Source organism: Panthera uncia, chromosome B4 (genome assembly GCF_023721935.1).
Source record: "Panthera uncia isolate 11264 chromosome B4, Puncia_PCG_1.0, whole genome shotgun sequence".
Lineage (NCBI taxonomy): Eukaryota > Metazoa > Chordata > Mammalia > Carnivora > Felidae > Panthera > Panthera uncia.
Genome location: NC_064809.1, coordinates 114,730,285 through 114,742,712, shown reverse-complemented (window position 1 = coordinate 114,742,712; position 12,428 = coordinate 114,730,285). Strand labels below are relative to the sequence as shown.

The 12,428-nt window shown below is 40.5% G+C and overlaps 1 protein-coding gene across 1 annotated transcript in view; it reads left to right on the top strand.

The window, feature by feature from the left end:
• Positions 1-5,276: 5,276 nt before the first annotated feature.
• The window catches only part of CDK17 (cyclin dependent kinase 17), a 116,161-nt gene continuing 109,009 nt past the window's right edge, over positions 5,277-12,428 (top strand). Inside the window, exon 1 of the mRNA XM_049626110.1 lies at positions 5,277-5,357. The gene's annotated coding sequence lies outside the window, so the exon portion shown is untranslated. The remainder of the gene's footprint in view (positions 5,358-12,428) is intronic.

The following is a 12,428-nucleotide window of genomic DNA, read 5'->3' as shown; positions in this document are numbered from 1 at the left end:
CTTACTGGAAGCCTGGAGACTAACACTCCCTAAGCATTTTGTCAACAACTAGAGATCAACTTCATTTTGAAATGTAATGTTTGAAAATTATGTCTTCCTTAACTGCCAAGACTAAGTTTGGTTCCTGGATTCATTTCCTTAGTAAGGACACATGACATCACTTTCCTGAAAGCTTTTTATAATGCTCCCTGGACTGTACCAAGTCTCTCGGATGTTACCAAGCCTCTACAGATAAATCTAGTATTGTAAATTTAAAATTTTAGATGTAGACAGTAAAGAAATTTCCCTCCCCAAGTTTGTAACTTCTGTGTCTATGGAGATACTTTGATAACGATTTTTAAATAGATCTGGATCTGTAAAATCTCCATAGTTAATTTTTTAGTGATGGGCTACAGCTGTATCATTATTCAATGGTATAAAGTTATTTTGCATATGTTGGGATGGTAGAAAATATTTATAAGAAATAAATGTGAAATTGAGGCTAGTTGTTCTGTTTTCAAAGTAGGTTAAAAAATCCTTCGATACTACTCTTTTCTCATCTGTAGTTTCATTTTTACTAAAAGCAAAATTATTTTGCTCAGGTGACATTACAGGGAAGAAAGTTGACTGCTGCCCTTTGCTTGATTTGCTTCACTCTTATTGCAAACAAATATATTTATTATATGGTTCAGCCTGGCAAAATAGGGAATAAAACCAGACAAAAAGCTTTTTCCCAATTTGGTAAGGTAACTAATTTCTTTGAGAATTTTTTGTAGCTATTAATAATTGGAAATGGTCCAGAAATTCAGACATGTGGGAAATTGAAAGCAGATGAAGCTATGTATTAGTGCTGTCTAGAGCAGTGGTTCTCAAACTTTATTATATCTCAAACTGTGTAATAGAATCCTAGAGGACTTGTTAAAACAGTTTGCCGGGCTCCATCCCAGAGTTTCTGATTCAATTGGTCTACAGTGGAGCCTGAGAATTTTAATTTCGTTTTTTAAATTTTGAGATAGATAAGAGAGAGAGAGAGAGAGAGAGAGAGAGAGAGAGAGAGAGAGAGACTGAGCATGTGGGGGGGAGGGGCAGAGAGAGAGGGAGACAGAATTTGAAGCAGGCTTCAGCTGTCAGTGCAGAGGCCAACTCAGGGCTTGAACTCACAAACCATGACATCATGACCTGAGCTGAAGTCAGACACTCAACTGACTGAGCCACCCAGGTCCCTGAGAATTTTTTTCTAAGAAATTCCCAGGTGATAGATATTGCTGCTGTCACTGGTTCAGGGATCATTGTTTGACAACGATTGATTTAGAGAAAATGAAAACCAGGTTTAGCGTCTCTTTTCCATCCGTATCTTGTCTGGATATGTTTCACATTTGTTTCCCGCTTATGTCTTTCTCAAAGTGTGAGTCACAGCAAAGATTTTCTGACTCCATCCCATTCTACTCTCTCTGTCCAAAGGTCAATGACCTTCGAATTCTCCCCCTTTAAGGACCCCCTTTCCCAAGGCTGAAGGGTAAATGCCTAATGCTCCAAGAGAGCAGTTTCCCAAATTGTACTCATCAGCACATGTCACTCAATATTTTCATATATGTCCTGTGATAAAGCTATTCTATGGTCAGAATATTTTGGAGTACACTGGTTTAACTGGAAAGAAAATTACTTTCAATCTTAGAACAGCTCAGAGTTTTTAATATGCAAATGTGTGTGGTAAATTTCCAAAAGGGAGATGAAGTGTGTGACATTTCCCAAGTGGATCTGATCTTGGAATTCTTCCTCAATCCTCTCTCTCACCATGTGCTAGGGAATATTTATTAACCACAGTTTGGAAAATGCTCTAAGCAATTTTATACTTTATTTTACAAGGTTAACAACCCAGGAAAAAAGCCAACTAGCATGCCAAAAACATCATGGGCAAATTTTAAATCAGTTTAGAAGAGTAACTAAATAAATGTACTCATTATTTTGATTGTATGTAACTTTTTTTTTTAATTGTGGTAAGATCAGATAACATGCGATCTACCCTCTTAAATTTTTAAGTGTACATTACAGGATTGTGAACTACAGGCACAATGTTGTATAGCAGATCTCTAGAATTTACTCATCTTGCGTAGCTGATATACCAGTTGAACATCAACTCCCATTTCTCCCAACCCTCAGCCCCTAGTAATCGCCCTTCTACTTTCTGCTTCTGAGTTTGACCGTTTGGGATATTTCATATAAATGGAGTCATGCAGTATTTGTCCTTCTGTGATTGGCTTATTTCACTTAGCATAATGTTCTCAAGGTTCACCCATGTTTTTGTACCACTTCCTTCCTTTTTTATAGCTGAATAATGTTCCACTGTGTGTATATACCACATTTTCTTCCTTTCTTTCTTTCTTTCTTTCTTTTCTTTCTTTCTTTCTTTCTTTCTTTCTTTCTTTCTTTCTTTCTTCCTTCCTTCCTTCCTTCCTTCTAGCATGCACATGAGTGGGAGGGGGGCAGAAGGAGAAGGAGAGAGAGAAAATCTTAAACAGGCCCCACACTTAGCAAGGAGCCCAACTCGGAGCTCTATCTCATGACTGTGAGATTACGACCTGAACCGAAATCAAGAATCAGATGCTCAACTGCCTGAACCACCCAGGCACCCCAACATCTTCTTTTTGTGACTTTTTTGTGATTAAATAATTTACTGAGGGATATAAAGAAAGAACCATGGCTTTTAGCCTCTGCTGCTCATCAGGTCTTTCTGGACCTCACCACCTAAGCCCTGTGCCTCCTGCCCAATTTCTTTTCCATTAGTTTTTCATTTTCTTCATATACTGAAGATATTTCTTATGGTTATTTCATATATTTCTTCTTAGTATAAGTTATCTTATGAATTCCCTAAATGAGTTACATACTTTGTGCTCGTTTCTATCACTAGAAAACAGTTCTATGAGAGCAATATCTTGTCTGTCATGTTTACTTCTATATTATCAGTGCCTAGAAGAGTACCTGGCACATCATATGCAGTCAGTAGATATTTTTTGATGGAAAGAATAAATAGATCAATAAAACTATTATCTAAGTTTTGATTTTTTGATTATGAAATGTTTATTATGGTAATAAGAGATTTAGGAAAAGGAAAGGGTGCTTTTCAGCAGCTTTAGATGAGGCAGTTAGGACAATCTTTGGATTTCTAATTGAGTAATTCCAATCTAATAATATGAAAGGGGAATCATTGATATGAAACTCAGGATGTCGTTTTGTAGACTCACTTTTATTATGATTTTTAACATTTTCTAAGGGACCCAAAAAAAGACACACAATTTTGTTTCTAAATAAGACAAATATGTGAAAAATGCTTGGCATGTAAGTAGGCCTTATATAAATACTAATTTTTTAGCTCTCTAACTTTAAAAGGCCTCTAAAAATGATGCTATATTACATAGATGCTATATTCTTGGTATAGCACAAAGTTCTCTGACTTGGACAAATCAAAAAAGCATCACTAACGGTGTTTTTTTTTAAGCACACTTGTTCTAAAAGAAAGCTTGTGTTCTACATTTGCATTCGTATATGAACGATAAGCAGTGTTAAATATGTGCAGAGCATAAGTTTCTAATTTATGGATCCTGGTAATTTTAGAGGCATGGGAGAAGTCTGATTGAAATGTATGATTTTCGTTGGCTATTACAGTAGATATATTCCATTTTGCCCAACAAAATAAGAGAAAGAAGTCAGCAGGCATTATTTTTAGAGGGAAAGGATTCATCCAGGAATCCAAGAAGGTAATTGTCAGAAGTCCTTAGGATATAATGTGATTTGAAATTGCATTAAAAACTTACAAAGTCTATTTCCTGGTATTAAAATGGAAAAAAATATTTGTATCTCACTTCAGCAGACTTTTATGTGGTTTAAAATTTTTCATTTAGGTTGTCCACATCCGGTCCCCATTCTTGTCTTTTCTATCCTCTCATTATCTCCCTCTAGGGGTTTGTTTTTACCTTCTGTCTTTATCCTTATTAGTGGAAAAAAGTGGGTCAGTATTACTTTAGTTTGTCTTCACTTTCACTCTGCTGTTCATTCCTGAACTAGCTTTTAGCCTCTGGGAAAGAAGAAAGTAAAAATATTTACAGAAACTGGGCCAACCTCTTGGCGCTCCCTCCCCCCAAGAAAACAAAACCTAACCAAAGGCAACAGTAGCTCCTCTCTGTTCTCTTATAGCACCTTGTATTTCTCTTCTCACATAGCCCATATTTTTATTATAACTGCTTATTGACTATCTTTCATCCAGCTAGACTCTCAGTCCTTTGAGGACGTAGCATATTGCCAAGAACACAGTACAAAGAAATTAAAAGAACAAATGCTGCGTGCGTGAATGACTGCTGCCCTGCTACCCCACTCAACCACCCATAATAAAGGAGAAAAGTTGCAATCAGTATGCTCAGGTGTGGGCCCCTTGACATCAACTCTCTAGAATACCAGTAGAGAACTGCGGCATTGATATCTTAATTACATAATTGCATAATTTAAGCAAGAGTTTTTGTTTTGTTGGGGGTGGATGGGAGGAAGATGCAGGGGCTGAATTGCTCAGGTAATCTCTTCCCCAGGCGCTGTGTTGTTGCGTCACTACGTAACCATCTCACATCTGCGGGGTCTTCTCACCCCTCTCACCTCGGTCCGACGGCTTCAGAAGCCCTGCTGGAGAGACCAAGGCCCCCACCTCGGGGCGGGGGGTTTCCCGGGGATACCCCGCCCCGCCCTCTAGGCCCCGCCCCCGGACCGTCGGTTCCGCCCCTCCCGCCGCCGCCGCCAGCAGGGGTCGCGCTGCCCGCGGCAAGCCGCTCAGGCGGGGGTGGGGGAAGCTCCCGCGGCGGGTCGCTTTTCTCCGCCGCTGCTGGTTGGATCGTTTCAATAAAAGTCTTTTTTCTCGCTCGCTCGCTCTCCTCCGGGGAACAGGCGGAGGCGTCAGTCCGCAGCCGCCGAGTGAGAAAGCGACGCACACGCAGAGAACGAAAGCGGCCGCCCGCGGTCTCCGGAGCTCCTCACGGTCCGGCCGCAGAGAAGAAGGAACCCTCGTCCGGGCGGGCCGCCTCAGCCGGGCGTCACCTCCCTGCCCGCCTCGCTCCCGCCCAGGCTCCTCCGAGGGGATTAGTGGGCTGCCCGCGCGGCCCGGCGGCCCGGGAGCCATGTTGTCCGGGGGGCTTGGCAACGCGTGAGGGACCCGCGGCCCCTCCCGGAGGCTCCGGACCCTCGGCGAGAGCCGGAAGGCAGCGGCGGAGGCCTGCGCCTCGGAGGCGCCTCGGGTCCGCCAGCCGCTGGGACCCGGACCTGCATCCGGTCGCCGCGGGCGTCGGCAGAGCAGCTCACGCTCCGCGCCTCGCTTCGCGACGCGGCCCCCGCACTTGCTGGTGAGTTGGTGGCGGGCGACCTCGCGGGGCTTTTCCTCCTGCCGGGCGGACCCCGAGCCGAGGGGGGCGGGAGGGTGCTTGGGACCGAGGGCCGGGGCGGGAGGCTTCGGGGGCGCTGGAGGCTCAGGCCCGGCCGGGAAGTTGAGAGAGGGAGGCGCGGCGTAGGGAGCTCGCGAGTGCCTGTCGCCCCTCTGGTCCAGCGCGAACCCCGGGTCGCCCAGGCATTTCCGGGGTGGGGTGGGATGGGATGTGGGTATGTGATGGGCTTCTTCGCGGGAGGCGCCTCCAGCCGCAGCCTCCTCTGGTGCTTGCTGCCCGTTTGGTCTCCGGGGGAGGCCCAGGAGGAAAGAGGCTGAAAGTCCCCGGAGACACAAAGATCCCCCTCGGCGGGGGTGGAGCTGCAGGCGCGGGCGGCGGAGGGGAAAGGAAGGGCGCGAGTCCGCGGGAGGTGGGCGAGGAGGCGGCGGTGGCCGCCGCGCTTCCAGCTCCTTGGAGACGCCGGGGGTGTGAGCGGGTGGCGAGCGCGGGGGAGGAGGGGGAGGAGGAGGAGGAGGAGGAGGAGGTGGAGCCTTCGCGTGGGGAGCCGGCCGAGACAAAGATCACCGCAGCCTCCCGCTGGCGGGTCACACCCCTGAGTGTCGGTCAAGAGCTGAGGTGGAGGGAGTGTGGGAAACCCAAAGAACCGATGGGGAGGGGAATATGGGCAGTTGCCAAGTATTGTCGTCTCCGTTGCAGTTGCTTTTCTCAGCATTTTCGTGCCCGATGCTTTTGCTCCCCAACTCAGCTGGATAGCTCCAGATTCCCTGCTTCCCGTCACCACCTCACTGCCACATTGACTCCCTTGTGGTTTCCCCCTCATTCTCCCCCTACTTTTCACCCACTCCTTTTCGGGTAAGCAGTATTTTGCCTTCAGCTTGGGGGAACGTTTGCTAATGACAGGATGCCTGAGCTTGTTCTGACCCTGAACTGCCTTGAACTCCTCTCTCTTCCTCCCACCCTTTCCTTTCTGGGATCTTATAATGTCACATGGCCACTAACAATTAGCTTTTCTTCAAAAATGGCAAAAACATTTAGCTGAAACCCGTGGCGCTCCTCTTTTATATTAATTCGTCCACTAAAGACACGGCCTTGGTTATGGTTTATCACTTCTTAGCCAAATAAATTTTCTAGGTAACAAAAGTGGCAAATTTTGTTTTGAGTCTCGGCTCTTACTAGGGTCAGCAAAGTGTATTCCTGGCAGCCAGACCTTCTGTCACTTATCAGGAAATGCTTGACTTAAAGACAATTCTTTCCTCAAACTTTGCTGATTCTTGTTGAGGGATTTCTTTTAAAGGGCGCTAGTGTTAGAAGGTCAAAGTAACAAATTTGAGTTACTGTATCTTAGACTTCTGTTAACCATTGGGCAGAAGAAAATGAATGGGATTTTAAGATCTTTAATGCCTGGAGTCAAGGAAAGCCTCCGTTGAAGCTAGAGGCAAGGTTCAATCAAATTTTAAGAAAAAAATTTGCTGCCAGTGGTGTTATTGGTTTTGTTTGTTAATGAGGTCATGTCAGTCTTTGTAATTCTAATATCTGCATACTTCCAAAAACAACGGTTGTAACAATGGAAAAAAATTGGCAATATTTAAGGAAAAGTCCTTTTTTTATTAGGGAGAATATTGGAATATAGAAGTGTCATCCTTTTATCTGGTGGACTGTCTCATAGGCCAGAAACACTAACAGTTTGAATGCTGGACTTCAAAGAAAATAGCTGAGCCTTTGGCGTATATATACACACACACACACATATATGTACATGTATACATGTATATTTTACAGCCAAAATAGACATTGAAGCATGATGGAAAGAAATTAAAAGTAAAGACTTTGGTATAGGGACGTTACTGTTGATATTATTCTGGGAACAGCCATATCTTGCTGCCATTACAATGTTGACGCTATAAAAATTGTGAAAAGGATTTCGTTTTAGGGACCCGCCTCTGAATTGTGTACTCCCTACCCCACTCTCACCACTTAATACATTTCAAATATCTCTGTGACATTAAAGATCGTATCATTAATGATTGGTGTTTTGTATAGCATATTTATCAAAAGGCCAAATCGAAGATACATTGGCTATTTTCTACACGTTGGTTAGTGTTTAATTAGATTATGAAGTTTAATTCTCTGAAGGAAATCTACCAAAAAGTTAACGAAGATTTCTGGGTGGTGTGATTTGTGGATGAAAAAAAATACAGCTCTGTGTTTTCCAAATTTTTACATTCCTTTTAAAATCTGAAAAAAAGTGTATGAAGTATAAAGCCTTGTTAGTAACCTAATTTTCCTGTTACTGAAAGAAGCTCCCGTAAAAGAGTTTATGCTCATCCTTGAACTCTGACCCAATAAAGTCACTTTCAGGTGTTAGGTATTTGAAATAGTGTAGCCTGCCAGATGTGCTCTGATTACCTGAAGGGAGAAAGAGACATACATAGTAAGGAAAGATGAAATTGCAAGAGTTATTTCAGTGTATGGTAGTGATCCAATATACAGTGGTAGCTTTGTACACCAGTAATCTTGTTCTAATAAGTCATTGGTTTTACAAAAAATAGAAAATTTAAATTTTATTTTCTCTGTAGTCGTGTTGACTAAACAGATTTTAATGTATATATTTGTTGATATGTTTCGTTTTTAGATATTGCTTCTGTCCTATGATTAGGGTGGAAAGAGATGGCATAAAATAATGTACTTTGTTGAGGCTTTTGTTTTTCCCCTTATTTTCAGCAGTATTTCCCTCCTTTTCCTTTATTGGTGAAATAGTACTAACCAAACAACTGGAGGCATTTTACTGTGAATGGTAGAAACTATAGTGGCAACTGAAGAAGTGAAGATGATGTCCTGTAATACTATAAAACATTATCTGTGAACACAGAATTTTCCCCCTGGTATTTTCTTTGTTATTGTCTAATCGTGTTGCATATTTATAAGGCATTACATTTTGAGTCTTTATTACTGTTCTCTAATCTTTATAAAAATTGCAGCATCATGTCATGGCATTCTTTTTTATAGTTTTTACACTTCCACGGAGGATAATTTCTTAACAAATGTATTGCTGTGTTGTAGAAAAAGGACATTATATGTTAAATTCAGTTAATAAAAATATTCATTAGAGTATTTTATCTATTTTAAAAATTGTCTCCTTTCATATATGGGAAGGAAGAATAGTTTTGAGGTTCTTTGAATTTTGAATGTGTAATTTTTGCTTAAACTTTTAAATGGAAAAGTTATTTAAAGTGCAATTTATAAACTGATCATGGCATTTTGCGTTTTATTTATTAATTTTTTTTAATGTTTATCTTTGAGAGAGAGTGAAAGAGACAGAGTGCAGTGAGAGAGGGGCAGAGAGAGAGGCAGACACAGAATCTGAAGCAGGCTCCAGGCTCTGAGCTATCAGCACAGAGCCCAGTGCAAGGCTCAAATCCATGAACTACAAAATCATGACCTGAGCTAAAGTTGGATGCTTAACCCACTGAGCCACCCAGGAGCCCCGGCGTTTTGCATTTTAGATGATAAAGATAAACAGGAGGTTTATGGCATTTAAAATTGTGCTTTATATACTATTTATGAGGTTAAAAAATCACCTAAATAGAAAATTTGGTGTAGGTTACTAGCATTCAACCTACAGTGTTGGCAATTTCTTTGAACTGGTGGGGAGAGGACCTTTTTTTTTTTTTTTTAATTTCTATTTACAATATTTATGAATTAAGCCAAGAATTCTTACTGTCATTACTGGAGTCTTAGTCATTATTTTACTCTGAGCCTTTTTAGTTGGCAACTGCTTTCATATCTGCAAAATATTGACCTGGAAAGAGTAATTGCCAAGGGCCAGGAAAATGTATTGAATATATCTGAGTGTAGCTTACCTTTCCTAGCCTGTTTCCCTCTCTCTGTTGGCCAACTTGGAAAATAAATAAAAACCTAACAATAAATCTAATGGGAAGGTGCCTACTATAAATAACGTTATGTTCCATAGTAACCTATGATACTGAATACTGTATGTGAGGAGGTAGATTTACAGATCTGTGGCATATTGGGATGAGTGAAAATTACCTTGCTCTCCAAGTCTCCTTTAAAAATTTTTTTTTGGGGGGTGCCTGGGTGATTTAGTCGGTTAAGGGTCTTGACTTCAGCTCAGGTTCTGACCTTGCAGTTTGAGCCCTGCATTGGGCTCTGTGCTGACAGCCTGGAGCCTGCTTTGGATTCTGTCTCCCTCTTGCTCTTCGCCTCCCCTGCTTGCACTCCTGCCTGCCTGCCTCTCTCTCTCTCTCTCTCTCTCTCTCTCTCTCTCAGAAGTAAATGCTAAAAAAATAAAATTATTATTATTATTTTTACATTTATTTATTTTTGAGGGACAGAGCACAAGCGGGAGAGGGGCAGATAGAGAAGGAGACACAGAATCCGAAACAGGCTCCAGGTTCCAGGCTCCAAGCTGTCGGCACAGAGCCCAACGCGGGTCTCGAACTCACCAACTGTGAGATCATGACCTGAGCCGAAGTCGGATGCCCACTGACTGAGCCACCCAGGCACCCCAAAATAAAATTATTTTTTGATGTAAACTATATGTGAAAGAAATTAAACTCAATTACCTCTTTTGCTAGTACTATGCCAGGTATTACTTTGTTTAATCCTCATAGTAAGCTCATCATATAGGTATTGTGCCTGTTTTCAAGTAAGGACACAGAGGCCCTAGATTAAGTGATGGTCTCCAAGCTCCTACCTCTGTGATGAAGCTGAGGTTCCAGTGTTGGTGTTCAAACCACTATATTACACTGCCTCCTTGGGGATGTGATGTTAAAAAGTCTGTGTTAAATGTCTGCTATAGAGAGAACTAAAAAGTGATAAATTTAAAAACTCATCAAAATTAGATTTAAATTCCTACACACAAAACAATTGAACTATACAAAATGTATAAGAGGACATGTTTATAGCTAAATATGAATTAAAAGTGCTAAAAAATACTGAAAATATTTGTAGATTTATTTTTAATCATGGATTTATCAATTATTTTGGGGGGGCACAAAGTAAAATGAATAGTGGTGCTGAAAAGCAAAAATAATTATACTGTATATTTACTCTCATTTTTGCTTCTGAATTTTCTTATTTGTTTTGATTTTACATGTGTTAAAATTAGTTTGCATTATTTTAGCATATGTCATAAATGGGAAGGTGGCTCAGATGCATGCTGTGTAGGTTGCTTCAGTATTGGGTGAGAATTTTGCTTTAAGGTAGATAAATTTTATATCTATATCTGTACACAAATAATTGCCTATTGGTTTGGGTTTTGGAATTGCTTATTTAGTTAAGTAAAGTGTAAATTTTGATTTTTGTGTTTTTATTACTATGTGTCTATATACCACTGAAAATGGAAATATCAGAGCAGATTGTACATTTTTGGTGATAACTTTTTACACTGAAAGCCAGCCCTTATGATGTTATTGTTGATATATATCCTATCCGTTGTTCAATTCGAAGAACAGAAAATGTTATTGAATTGACTAGGGTATTACATTAAAGTGGAAAAGCAATGAAAGCAGATTTTCTTTTGTTGTCATAAAAGTTAATTTGGAAAAGGTTTTGTCAACTTTTTTTTTTTTAATGTAAGCTCTACACTCATCATGGTACTTGAACTTATGACCTTGAGATCAAAAGTTGCATGCTCTACCAACTGAGCTGCACATTCCCCTTGTCAACCTTGTAAAAGCACATTTTTATTTCTTTTTATGCATTTATTAGTGTAAATACTTTCAACAATACTCTAAATTTTAAATGCATATTTGTAAACAGTGGGAAAAGGACCCAAGAATAATTTAACTATATTCAAGGTTAGTGACTAACTCACTTTGGTCTTCTCAGTCATATATTTAGTCCATCTATTCTTATAATTGATGGTTAATATTTGTTAATAGTGTGTATTAATATTAAATAATATAAACAAAGTTTGGTAAAAATTGGTATTAATATTTGTGAAAAATCATTAGGTAACAACATTGAAGCTCTTACTCCAAATTTAGAAGCATTATCCTTTAAATCAGCTAATATGTAAAATAAACTAGCTAATATATATATTTTTAAGCATTATCTTTAAAATAAACCTTTCCCATAATTCCAGATTTTAATGTTTTAATTACTGGTTTGTACTGTTATTTCTGGTGGAAAGCTTTTTATTGATTTTTGAAATAAATTTTAGATTCCTTAAGGAGACTTTAGCACTTTGAGCTTGTCTTATTGAAATATTTTTAAGAAATCCTTTATGGCTTTATTATACTTCATACGTTTTCTTTCTCTTTTAGTTTCCTTTTTTTTTTTTTTTGAGAGCAAGGAGCTAGAGGGAGAGGTGCCCATGTGCATTCAAGCAGGGGAGGGACAAAGCAAGGGAAAGAGAATCTTAAGCAGGCTTCCGGCCCAGGAGCCCAGGGCAGAGCCTGAGGCGGGCTCTATCTCCAGACCTGAGAGAGCATGACCTGAACCAAAATCATGAGTTGGACACCTAATTGACCAGGCCACCCAGGTGCCCCAATACATTTTGTTTTTCAATTCAGGGGTATAATAAGTAAGTACTTTTAAAGCATTTGTTGTGCCCCAGGCATTGTGTTAGTCATTGTATATGGTATAAAAATATAATTTAATGACGAACTATTATAATACGTGAAATAACAGCAACACCAGTTGACCGGAATGTTCTGCTCTTGGTCCTAATCTCATGTTTTACATGTTCCCTGGGTAGTCTCCTCTGTATTCAGTGCTTTGTTCTTAATTACCTCTATGTTGATGATCTCTACACCTTTACTTCTAATCCAGACCTTTTTTCCTGAATTCCTTCTAGTTACCTCCCAGATGTTGCCTCTTAGTGTTCCTTTACCAGAGCTGAACGTTTTTTTAGTCTCTGCCTCCATTCCCAACCACAGTAATGCACCACCATCAGCCTTGTCACTTGAGCCAAAAGCTTTGGCAGATTATGCTTTTCTGTTAGCTCTCCTCTCCCTAGTCCAGTCTCTCACACCAAACTTTATCAATTTTATTTCCTAAATATATTTC